Genomic DNA, 14,437 nt, shown 5'->3' on the forward strand with positions numbered 1-14,437 from the left:
AAACCACTCTGATGAGTCGTAGACGACGAAACACGTGTCAGTGGATAATTACATTTCAAAAAATTATATATATATATATATATATATATATATATATATATATATATATATAAACGTGAGTTCCTTCATCGAAACCGAAACCAAGACTTATGAAGAAATCTTGATAAAATCATTTTTTAAAAATATAGATTATTGGAGTGCCATTAGCTATAACCGAAACCAAAATTATGAAGAATTCTTAGTAAACATTTTTATAAAAAAATTAAATGACTTGAGTGCCATCAGCTATAATCGAAATCGAAACCGAAACTTATGCAGAATTCTTGGTAAAATTATTTATTACAAGAAATGGAAGTACATAACAATTAAACGACCCGGATGTAAACGTGACACAGAAAATAATACACGATCGTATTAGATAAAATTCGAGATGTTATTGTGGATATTTTTTGATGAGGAACTTTTTTCGGTCATCACCGATCAGTTTCAAAATATTGTGGAATTGACCAATTTTAACTCATTTTTTTCTGCGATAATTGCGTAAGTTTCCTTTTCAGTTTAATTTTTTGACGAAGAAACTAATTCTAATCAAAATTTCTGTGGTTTATTTTATTTAACTAAATCTGATTTAAACAAAAACAACATTGGAAACTGAATTTAGATGAATACTACGAAGGAAATATTTAGTAGGATTTCTTGCGATTGTGCAGTATAGCTAACAAGAAAAAAGGTTGACAAAAATAAATAAAACAGTTTACGGACCGTGCTATTTTTTTAAACAGGATTTTTAAATAAGATTCAATTTTTACAGTATTTTTTGTTTATTAAATTGTTATATGAAAGTACAAAATTGCTCCGCCTCTCCCCATGTTAAGAATGAGTTTCTTAGGTTATTATTTTGGTGCTTTATGCACTTATGTTATCGTGCTATTTTTTAAAATCGCATTTTCAAGTTAAATTCGACTTTTACGATATCTTTTTTGTTATTAAATTGTTACAGAGTAGTTACAAAACTCCCTCCTCTCCCCATGTTAAGAATGGCTTTCTAAATAATAACGTTATTATTTCAGCACGGTAAGATAGGTGCATAAGAGTCATGCAATATGCACCCCTATGCCTGTTTTACAAGTATTTTAATGGAATGTGCTTTGATGAACTTATTGCAATTGTGCCCACTCGACGTCACGTACATATCACCAACAAACTTGCTTAGCAACAAAATCTCACCCCTTCACTGTTGAGGTCCTTAAGTGCCAGAAAGCTTTTTATTCTAATAGCTTCTTCCCTCGAACATCATTTTCCCCCACCCGACCCCGCCATTTAGCCCTAAAAGTCCTCAAAGCCTTAACATATTTAAATTTGAGTTCAGCACCATGCAAAACTGCTAAATAGACATACATACACAGAAAATTTTGGACAAATATGGTAAAATAGTCCCAAAAATGGAGTGTTTTTATTAGCCGTAAAAGAGACCCTGGGGCACATTCAAAATTATATAGAAATCAGTTAGTTACAACTTTTCAGAAAGTTTTATAAAAATCCAAGGCATCATTTTTTTTTTTCATAACCACGAACGTGTCAATGTTAGCCATTTTAACCCGAACGGCACCTCTAGGGGGTAACCAGAGTTTTCGCGGAAAATCCGTTCTGTTACTTTTTTACTCATATCATGTTTAATGTTTGTGCAAAATTTCAAAAAATTCCAGGGCGTAGTTATTGAGAAAAGTGCGGACAGACGAACGGGCGAACGGACAAGGGTGAATTTACAGGTCCACCCTCCTTTTGTCGGGGACCAAAACTAAGTACCATTATTTCAGCATGCTCATATTTTGCATAAGTACAAAAACAAAATAACTGTTCCTATTTACTTGCCTCTCGGCAGGGGCAGAGTTAGATACGTGGTTGGTTTTTATTGTGAGGAAAATCCAGCTCCCCATAAAGGGGCACTCTGGATGGGAACAAAAATAAAAATTGCCTCAGCCATGAAGGATTTCTCAAGTGGAAAGAAAATTTACTTTAACGTAGCTGCATAATTTTCACGTTCTGTTTATCTTCCTCCAGCGACGGAGTGAGGTGACAAAAGGGTCGGAAAGTGTTGTTTGAAAAGCCAGCGCCCCTAGAGGAAAAGCACTATGGCCTGCCAAAAGTAAAATTTTAAAAATGCCTGCGCAACCCCGTCGGCATTTCCCTGTAGGAGCACGTTGGATGATTAGTAATAAGCTAACTTCTTTCTAAAAGGCAGATGGTAAAGCCTGGGAGGGTGGACCTCCTAGAGCTTCACAGGACCGGAGTATGTTTACTGATTTTTATCGTCTCTATTACTTTTTCTTTTATTATTTTATTGATTTTTTTTTTTAATTCCATTTTCACCCTAAACAAGGCACAGTGCCACTTTGATGTAAGAGGCTTCTATCAGACATATAAGTTGCAGGGATACTATGAAAGGAACAACTAGATGTCTGTTCACATTACACTTGAATTTCTGCATGTCAGTAGTTTGGGAAGCAGGAACCTGGAAGGGATTTCCAAAATCTAACAGTTCTGGGGAAGAAATTATTAGAGTAGAGAAAGAAAACCTTCTTACATCTAGGGATCTCTACTGTGTAGAGGTGGGACTCTGCTGCTTGTTGGGTTTGACACGGGTATTTACATTGAGGGAGTACAAGGGCTTGTAGTTCGTTGGAGTATCCACCATTAAAATACTTTTAAAACAAACAGATGGATACAAGATTTCGTGATAGGACAGAGGTTGAAGCTTAGATGACAGTTCAGAACCTATTAGGTTGATGAGTCTCTTCTAAACTCTGTCCAGGAGTGAGAGATTAGTAGCAGATGCACCAGCCCAAATGTGACAACAATACTCCATACATGGTGGCCTTATAGAGGTACAGGATACTTTAAGGCATAAGTAACTTTCTAGCATGGTAAAGAGAGCCCACCTTCTTCGTAGCAGCCACGGCAATGCCCTCGATGTGTCTGTTTCAGCTCATGTTCCCTGTGAATGTTAAGCCGAGGAGTTAAATGAAGTACTTTCAAGTATTTTTAGCCATAGCTATTGGTGATTGAGAAGGTTTCTTGTAATTATTAAAGGAAATGTGCTTAGTCTTGGCAACATTGAACGTTACCATTGACTTTTGACCCCTTTCCACTAGAGACTGACGGTCTTCCTCTAACGTTTCCGCCATTGCCTTGTATTCATTCATTTTCCCCTCGTACCTGTTATAAAGCGTGGTGTCGTCAGCAAATATACCCATCTCAGAAACAAGGAGGTCATGTATGAATTTCAAGAATAAAATAGGTTCCAAGGATCGACCCCTGAGGACAAGTGTTAAGTGTTGAGACATTATGTTGAACAAAGATGGCGGTGAAGAATCAGTGCAGTTCAGATCTTGATATATATATATATATATATATATATATATATATATATATAATGGTATTATTTATGCTCATGATCATTTACCAGCTCATGAGCATTATCAAATCTGCCACATAATTTACCAAGTGAAAACCGAATATGAAAAGGGAAAGGGAGTGACGCGTTTTCCAACTGTTTGTAGTCGGTTTCCATGGTAACGAGTACATATGTCTTCAAAATTTTATTTACTCAAATTCGTTAAAAATAATTGTGCTTAAATCCTTAGTTTAAAATAAAAACAAGGATTTAATTTTAAAATACTATTAAAGTTTATTAGGAGAATCCTAATATTTAAGTTTTATATAATAATAGAATCCTAATATTTAAAGTTTTATATAATAATAGAATCCTAATATTTAAAGTTTTATATAATAATAGAATCCTAATATTTTAAGTTTTATATAATAATAGAACCCTAATATTTTAAGTTTTATATAATAATAGAATCCTAATATTTTAAGTTTTATATAATAATAGAATCCTAATATTTTAAGTTTTATATAATAATAGAATCCTAATATTTTAAGTTTTATATAATAATAGAATCCTAATATTTTAAGTTTTATATAATAATAGAATCCTAATATTTTAAGTTTTATATAATAATAGAATCCTAATATTTAAAGTTTTATATAATAATAGAATCCTAATATTTAAAGTTTTATATAATAATAGAATCCTAATATTTTAAGTTTTATATAATAATAGAATCCTAATATTTTAAGTTTTATATAATAATAGAATCCTAATATTTAAGTTTTATATAATAATAGAATCCTAATATTTTAAGTTTTATATAATAATAGAATCCTAATATTTTAAGTTTTATATAATAATAGAATCCTAATATTTTAAGTTTTATATAATAATATAATCCTAATATTTAAGTTTTATATAATAATAGAATCCTAATATTTAAAGTTTTATATAATAATAGAATCCTAATATTTTAAGTTTTATATAATAATAGAATCCTAATATTTTAAGTTTTATATAATAATAGAATCCTAATATTAAAGTTTTATATAATAATAGAATCCTAATATTTTAAGTTTTATATAATAATAGAATCCTAATATTTTAAGTTTTATATAATAATAGAATCCTAATATTTTAAGTTTTATATAATAATAGAATCCTAATATTAAAGTTTTATATAATAATAGAATCCTAATATTTTAAGTTTTATATAATAATAGAATCCTAATATTTTAAGTTTTATATAATAATAGAATCCTAATATTTTAAGTTTTATATAATAATAGAATCCTAATATTAAAGTTTTATATAATAATAGAATCCTAATATTAAAGTTTTATATAATAATAGAATCCTAATATTTTAAGTTTTATATAATAATAGAATCCTAATATTAAAGTTTTATATAATAATAGAATCCTAATATTAAAGTTTTATATAATAATAGAATCCTAATATTTTAAGTTTTATATAATAATAGAATCCTAATATTTTAAGTTTGATATAATAATAGAATCCTAATATTTTAAGTTTTATATAATAATAGAATCCTAATATTTTAAGTTTTATATAATAATAGAATCCTAATATTTTAAGTTTTATATAATAATAGAATCCTAATATTTTAAGTTTTATATAATAATAGAATCCTAATATTTTAAGTTTTATATAATAATAGAATCCTAATATTTTAAGTTTTATATAATAATAGAATCCTAATATTTTAAGTTTTATATAATAATAGAATCCTAATATTAAAGTTTTATATAATAATAGAATCCTAATATTTTAAGTTTTATATAATAATAGAATCCTAATATTTTAAGTTTTATATAATAATAGAATCCTAATATTTTAAGTTTTATATAATAATAGAATCCTAATATTAAAGTTTTATATAATAATAGAATCCTAATATTAAAGTTTTATATAATAATAGAATCCTAATATTTTAAGTTTTATATAATAATAGAATCCTAATATTTTAAGTTTTATATAATAATAGAATCCTAATATTTTAAGTTTTATATAATAATAGAATCCTAATATTTTAAGTTTTATATAATAATAGAATCCTAATATTTTAAGTTTTATATAATAATAGAATCCTAATATTTTAAGTTTTATATAATAATAGAATCCTAATATTTTAAGTTTTATATAATAATAGAATCCTAATATTAAAGTTTTATATAATAATATAATCCTAATATTTTAAGTTTTATATAATAATAGAATCCCAATATTAAAGTTTTATATAATAATAGAATCCTAATATTAAAGTTTTATATAATAATAGAATCCTAATATTAAAGTTTTATATAATAATAGAATCCTAATATTAAAGTTTTATATAATAATAGAATCCTAATATTAAAGTTTTATATAATAATAGAATCCTAATATTAAAGTTTTATATAATAATAGAATCCTAATATTAAAGTTTTATATAATAATAGAATCCTAATATTAAAGTTTTATATAATAATAGAATCCTAATATTAAAGTTTTATATAATAATAGAATCCTAATATTAAAGTTTTATATAATAATAGAATCCTAATATTAAAGTTTTATATAATAATAGAATCCTAATATTAAAGTTTTATATAATAATAGAATCCTAATATTAAAGTTTTATATAATAATAGAATCCTAATATTAAAGTTTTATATAATAATAGAATCCTAATATTAAAGTTTTATATAATAATAGAATCCTAATATTAAAGTTTTATATAATAATAGAATCCTAATATTTTAAGTTTTATATAATAATAGAATCCTAATATTAAAGTTTTATATAATAATAGAATCCTAATATTAAAGTTTATATAATAATAGAATCCTAATATTAAAGTTTTATATAATAATAGAATCCTAATATTAAAGTTTTATATAATAATAGAATCCTAATATTAAAGTTTTATATAATAATAGAATCCTAATATTTAAAGTTTTATATAATAATAGAATCCTAATATTAAAGTTTTATATAATAATAGAATCCTAATATTAAAGTTTTATATAATAATAGAATCCTAATATTTTAAGTTTTATATAATAATAGAATCCTAATATTTTAAGTTTTATATAATAATAGAATCCTAATATTAAAGTTTTATATAATAATAGAATCCTAATATTAAAGTTTATATAATAATAGAATCCTAATATTAAAGTTTTATATAATAATAGAATCCTAATATTAAAGTTTTATATAATAATAGAATCCTAATATTAAAGTTTTATATAATAATAGAATCCTAATATTTAAAGTTTTATATAATAATAGAATCCTTATATTAAAGTTTTATATAATAATAGAATCCTAATATTAAAGTTTTATATAATAATAGAATCCTAATATTAAAGTTTATATAATAATAGAATCCTAATATTTTAAGTTTTATATAATAATAGAATCCTAATATTTTAAGTTTTATATAATAATAGAATCCTAATATTTTAAGTTTTATATAATAATAGAATCCTAATATTAAAGTTTTATATAATAATAGAATCCTAATATTAAAGTTTATATAATAATAGAATCCTAATATTAAAGTTTTATATAATAATAGAATCCTAATATTAAAGTTTTATATAATTATAGAATCCTAATATTAAAGTTTTATATAATAATAGAATCCTAATATTTAAAGTTTTATATAATAATAGAATCCTAATATTAAAGTTTTATATAATAATAGAATCCTAATATTAAAGTTTTATATAATAATAGAATCCTAATATTAAAGTTTTATATAATAATAGAATCCTAATATTAAAGTTTTATATAATAATAGAATCCTAATATTAAAGTTTTATATAATAATAGAATCCTAATATTAAAGTTTTATATAATAATAGAATCCTAATATTAAAGTTTTATATAATAATAGAATCCTAATATTAAAGTTTTATATAATAATAGAATCCTAATATTAAAGTTTTATATAATAATAGAATCCTAATATTAAAGTTTTATATAATAATAGAATCCTAATATTAAAGTTTTATATAATAATAGAATCCTAATATTAAAGTTTTATATAATAATAGAATCCTAATATTAAAGTTTTATATAATAATAGAATCCTAATATTAAAGTTTATATAATAATAGAATCCTAATATTAAAGTTTTATATAATAATAGAATCCTAATATTAAAGTTTTATATAATAATAGAATCCTAATATTAAAGTTTATATAATAATAGAATCCTAATATTAAAGTTTTATATAATAATAGAATCCTAATATTAAAGTTTTATATAATAATAGAATCCTAATATTAAAGTTTTATATAATAATAGAATCCTAATATTAAAGTTTTATATAATAATAGAATCCTAATATTAAAGTTTTATATAATAATAGAATCCTAATATTAAAGTTTATATAATAATAGAATCCTAATATTAAAGTTTTATATAATAATAGAATCCTAATATTAAAGTTTTATATAATAATAGAATCCTAATATTAAAGTTTTATATAATAATAGAATCCTAATATTTAAAGTTTTATATAATAATAGAATCCTAATATTAAAGTTTTATATAATAATAGAATCCTAATATTAAAGTTTTATATAATAATAGAATCCTAATATTAAAGTTTTATATAATAATAGAATCCTAATATTAAAGTTTTATATAATAATAGAATCCTAATATTAAAGTTTTATATAATAATAGAATCCTAATATTAAAGTTTTATATAATAATAGAATCCTAATATTAAAGTTTATATAATAATAGAATCCTAATATTAAAGTTTTATATAATAATAGAATCCTAATATTAAAGTTTTATATAATAATAGAATCCTAATATTAAAGTTTATATAATAATAGAATCCTAATATTAAAGTTTTATATAATAATAGAATCCTAATATTAAAGTTTTATATAATAATAGAATCCTAATATTAAAGTTTTATATAATAATAGAATCCTAATATTAAAGTTTTATATAATAATAGAATCCTAATATTAAAGTTTTATATAATAATAGAATCCTAATATTAAAGTTTTATATAATAATAGAATCCTAATATTAAAGTTTTATATAATAATAGAATCCTAATATTAAAGTTTTATATAATAATAGAATCCTAATATTAAAGTTTTATATAATAATAGAATCCTAATATTAAAGTTTTATATAATAATAGAATCCTAATATTTAAAGTTTTATATAATAATAGAATCCTAATATTAAAGTTTTATATAATAATAGAATCCTAATATTAAAGTTTTATATAATAATAGAATCCTAATATTAAAGTTTTATATAATAATAGAATCCTAATATTAAAGTTTTATATAATAATAGAATCCTAATATTAAAGTTTTATATAATAATAGAATCCTAATATTTAAAGTTTTATATAATAATAGAATCCTAATATTAAAGTTTTATATAATAATAGAATCCTAATATTAAAGTTTTATATAATAATAGAATCCTAATATTAAAGTTTTATATAATAATAGAATCCTAATATTAAAGTTTTATATAATAATAGAATCCTAATATTAAAGTTTTATATAATAATAGAATCCTAATATTAAAGTTTTATATAATAATAGAATCCTAATATTAAAGTTTGTATAATAATAGAATCCTAATATTTTAAGTTTTATATAATAATAGAATCCTAATATTTTAAGTTTTATATAATAATAGAATCCTAATATTAAAGTTTTATATAATAATAGAATCCTAATATTAAAGATTTATATAATAATAGAATCCTAATATTAAAGTTTTATATAATAATAGAATCCTAATATTAAAGTTTTATATAATAATAGAATCCTAATATTAAAGATTTATATAATAATAGAATCCTAATATTAAAGTTTTATATAATAATAGAATCCTAATATTAAAGTTTATATAATAATAGAATCCTAATATTAAAGTTTTATATAATAATAGAATCCTAATATTAAAGTTTTATATAATAATAGAATCCTAATATTTTAAGTTTTATATAATAATAGAATCCCAATATTAAAGTTTTATATAATAATAGAATCCTAATATTAAAGTTTTATATAATAATAGAATCCTAATATTTTAAGTTTTATATAATAATAGAATCCTAATATTTTAAGTTTTATATAATAATAGAATCCTAATATTTTAAGTTTTATATAATAATAGAATCCCAATATTAAAGTTTTATATAATAATAGAATCCTAATATTAAAGTTTTATATAATAATAGAATCCTAATATTAAAGTTTTATATAATAATAGAATCCTAATATTTTAAGTTTTATATAATAATAGAATCCCAATATTAAAGTTTTATATAATAATAGAATCCTAATATTAAAGTTTTATATAATAATAGAATCCTAATATTAAAGTTTTATATAATAATAGAATCCTAATATTAAAGTTTTATATAATAATAGAATCCTAATATTTAAGTTTTATATAATAATAGAATCCTAATATTTTAAGTTTTATATAATAATAGAATCCTAATATTAAAGTTTTATATAATAATAGAATCCTAATATTTTAAGTTTTATATAATAATAGAATCCTAATATTAAAGTTTTATATAATAATAGAATCCTAATATTGAAGTTTTATATAATAATAGAATCCTAATATTTAAGTTTTATATAATAATAGAATCCTAATATTTAAAGTTTTATATAATAATAGAATCCTAATATTTTAAGTTTTATATAATAATAGAATCCTAATATTTAAGTTTTATATAATAATAGAATCCTAATATTTAAGTTTTATATAATAATAGAATCCTAATATTTAAGTTTTATATAATAATAGAATCCTAATATTTTAATTTTTATATAATAATAGAATCCTAATATTTTAAGTTTTATATAATAATAGAATCCTAATATTTTAAGTTTTATATAATAATAGAATCCTAATATTTAAAGTTTTATATAATAATAGATCAATCTTCTCAGTGTAAACGAAATAAAATAGTTGTTAAGTGCTGAGGCATTATGTTGAACAGAGATGGCGGTGAAGAAGCAGTGTAGTACGATCCTGAGTGTAATTGCCAGTAACAAAGATAGCGGCGAACTGATTGAATCCAAAATCCGACAATTTTTATAGTAACTTTAGAAGCTTTTCATTGGTTGCTCACCATGACTTGTGGTTATAAAAACGATCGTCGAAATCATTGGTCTCATAATCCCAATCAGGAGTCAAAAACATTTAACACACCTGCATTTATATCATATTGTTTAGACGTACAACCATCGAGGACAATCTGGATTCTTCAGTTATTTTTAGAAGGATTTAATTATGTTAAGTATTCATCCAGTAATACCATAGGATCTGATTTTCATGAGAAGACCATCATGTTATATACCCTGTCAAAAGCTTTAGATATATCTAGGGCTACTACCCTCCCCTCCCCTGCCTTATCCAGTGCATGGTATATACGTTCAGAGATTACAGTTAGAATATCTGTAATAGAACTTAGCCAATCCAGCATGCTTTCCAACATTAATAATAATAATAATAATAATAATAATAACAGGTGCTTATTCAGATTGGCACTGAATGGTGGCAATTAAAAGTAAAGAAAATACAAAAAAGTTTGTATGATGTATGTACCTGTCATGGAATGAAGATGAAACATTCCAAAAATCACATAATTTGATCAATCAAAAATATGCACATATAAAATGGTCGCCAGTGATAACATAAGGAATTATATTGCTTAATATCCGGAAAACTACTTGTTTATGCCTAATTTAAATGCGAGATTCGTTTTCAGCATACCCAAAAACCTAAACAAGTCGTCATTTTAAAGGTTATTGTTGAGGTGGAAAGAAAGTAAAAAGTTACCTTTTTTTTTATTTAAGCAAATCAAATTTTACGATTAAGCCAGTCATAGTGTTTTCATTGGCCATGATTAAATTTGATGAAACAAATAAGGGAGAGACAACTCAAATCAACGTATCGAGGTGAAAACTCAGCCTTATGTTCAATGCAGTTTTGTCATGAAATTGCTAAAAATCGTAAATTTCGATTTTCTTAGTTTAGAAAATGCTGTTTGATCGATTTATGTGATTTTTGGAATATGACGTCTTCGTTCTGTGCTGAGCACGAACATCGTACAGACTTTTCTGTATTTTCTTTCTAGTAATTACCGTTTTTCTTTTCTTTGTCTGCTTTGCGACTGAGGCTACAACGTGTTGGTTCCCGGACAGTGTTAACATTGCATGTTGCCACAGTGACACCTCAAATTGGATTGGTTATCTCGCCTCCCACCCAAGTCCTGGCAAGAGGCAATTGAGGAAAATTATGACATCTTGTCAACACTGCGTTCAAGATCTGATAGTCGATAAATGGGCAGAAACAGAAATAACTGCCCACACACAGCGTGTTTTAATCGTTCGACATGTTACTATATGAGTGAGAACATGTCAATGTGTTCTAAGTTACATGCTTATCACGCCGCCATTCAAGCACTTTTACCCCCTCGACATAAATACCCCCGACAAACCGACAAACAGCTAAATCCCACCCTTTCACGGTAGAGATCCCTAGATGTAAGAGAGCCTTCTACTCCAGTAGTTTCTTCCCCAGAATCGCTAAACTTTGGAATTCCCTTCCAGGTTCCTGCTTCCCCAACTGTACTGACATGCAGAAGTTCAAATGTAACATGAACTGACATCTTGCTGCCCAACTCCCCACATAGTACTCCTGTAGCTTATGTCCCTGATAGTAGCCCCCTACATCAAAGTGGCAATATGCCTTGTTTGTGGTGAAAATGTAATAAAAAAAAAAATTCTTTTAATGGTAAAGAGTGTACATGGCATCTGTTTTTGAGAAAAAAACCCTCTTTTTTTTCTTTTTTTTTTTTTCATGGGGTTCACCACTTATCAAGGCCTGAAGGCCACTCGGGGATAAGGGTTATTGCGTGTACAGTAATCAATGAGATAGTATTGTAGTAATCATTAGTATTGGGGGTTTAGATAGAGTGTCTTACTTAAGGGGGCGGTTTGTCTAGAGTTTGTTTATGTTGGACTTGAAGACGTCCAAGTTGTAGTCAGGTGGGAAACAGGCAAGCGGCAGAGAGTTCCACTGGCTTGCAGTTCTAAGAAAGAAGCTTTGCTCATGGAATCTACGTTTGGATTTAGGCACAGATAAAGAGTGGGGAAAATTATTGACAGTAGTTTCAGCCAGACGGGTGTTTCTCGTGAAAGATTGGCAAGGGGGGACGAGGGATCGGAGCTCAGATGAGCACCTGCCATGGAAATAACGATAAAACAAAGACAGGCTCGCAACGTCTCTTCTGTGGGAGAGAGGTTGCAGGGAAGAGAAAAGGGCATCCCCCACTAAACCACGAAGTCTATTTTGTACTCTATCAAGGCAGGATTTTTTTTTTTTTTTTTTACACAGTGATCACCACTTATCAAGGCCCGGAAGCCACTCAGGGATAAGGGTTATTGCAAGTACATTACGTTAGTGAGGAGATTTGCTGAAATGTTTACTTAAGGGGGCGGTTCATTAGGAATTTGTTAACATTGGACTTGAAGACATCCAAGTTGTAGTCCGGAGGGAAGCAGGCAGACGGAACAGAGTTCCACAGGCGTGCAGTTCTAAGAAAATAGGCTGTTTTTAGCAGCTCCTGCCAAGATGTGGCAGCAGTACTCCATCCTTGGACGTACTTGGCTTTTATACAGATAGAGAATTGCATCAGTAGTGAGATATCTTCTGGAGCGGTAGAAGGATCCCACCATTTTCCCGACGTCCCTGGCAACAGATTTGATGTACGTGTTCCATTTCAGATCAGACCCTGTATTACCCATCTTCTATATATATATATATATATATATATATAAAAGCAAAAATGTGTTTGTGTCCGTGTGTGTGTGTGTGTGTGTGTTTGTGTGCACTTTTTTTTTTGTAAGTCTGGCAAAGGTTTTGTGGGGAGGGCACTAATTATAACAACTTTTTATATACTCCTTACATTATAATATCTCTGATTTACGAAAGGAGTTTGTGTCTATCTTTTATTTGAGTGAATTTTACATGCTATTTTTACACTATTTCTTATTCTCCACGTGTTTGTTTGGCTTTTTCATATAAAAAAGCGAAACTGAATCGGGAGTAAATGTGCCAGGGACGTCCAGAAGCAATGAGTTTTGATCAATGCAGGCAAAACCCCTCATATCAGACAATTGATTATCATTTGGACACTCCCCTTTTTATGGGGAGCTGGTTTTCCTTCATCATCTTGGGGAAACAAAGAAACTGGCTTGCAGCCAAAGTTGAGTGCGGGATTTCATTCCCCTATGACGTGATGTTTGACCTCATTAAATTTACACACCTGTCAATTGACTTTTTAATCATTTATTTTCAACCATTCTCACTTCCGCTGCCCTCGTAGCATTGAGGTAATTTATCAGGTTATCACTTTCTTTTCCGCCTTCGCCTCAAGGTTTCGGGTTCAAGCCTACCAAAACTTCTTTTTTCCTCCTCTCTACGGTCCTGGATATGACCTTAAACTATATCCAGCGGTGAGGCCCCAGCTTGCGGGCTTTGGGGAGTGTGGAGCCAACATTTAATCACCATTGCTCCCAGGTCCACTCTGACCTGGGTCCCAACTATGGGTTAAATAGAAACCGACTTGAAAACAACAAATATATTCTATTAAAAAATTTTTCTTCAAAATTTTTGGATTCGGCATTAAATAACCTGAAAAGGGTTGATATGCCGTAAAACAAAAACAACCAACCAACCAATCCTCCTCTCTACACACACACACCGACAAACACCCGGGCAACGCCGGTCACCCCGCTAGTCTATAATATAAATCTCACCTGTCTGTTTAAATGTATGCATGTATTTATGTATGTATGTTTGTATGTCTGCCTAAAACTTTTGACAGAGGCAACGGATTTTCACAAGATCAGTATTGTTTTGAAGCTTGACCCTTCGGACGACAAATATTGAAAAATTGGCTAAAAACATTAATTCCTTCACTCTCAACTGGGCATTTTTCTACAAGGAGAGGT

The 14,437-nt window shown here is 25.9% G+C and overlaps 1 protein-coding gene across 2 annotated transcripts in view; it reads left to right on the plus strand.

The window, feature by feature from the left end:
* Positions 1-463: 463 nt before the first annotated feature.
* Positions 464-14,437, plus strand: part of LOC145252545 (uncharacterized) — a 76,837-nt gene continuing 62,863 nt past the window's right edge. Inside the window, exon 1 of one of the 2 annotated variants that reach the window (XR_013863614.1) lies at positions 464-540. The gene's annotated coding sequence lies outside the window, so the exon portion shown is untranslated. The remainder of the gene's footprint in view (positions 541-14,437) is intronic. The other variant, XM_080112097.1, reaches the window with a different exon arrangement.

This window comes from Euprymna scolopes, chromosome 29 (assembly GCF_053919585.1).
Source record: "Euprymna scolopes isolate OS-2025 chromosome 29, ASM5391958v1, whole genome shotgun sequence".
In the NCBI taxonomy this organism is placed as follows: Eukaryota; Metazoa; Mollusca; class Cephalopoda; order Sepiida; family Sepiolidae; genus Euprymna; species Euprymna scolopes.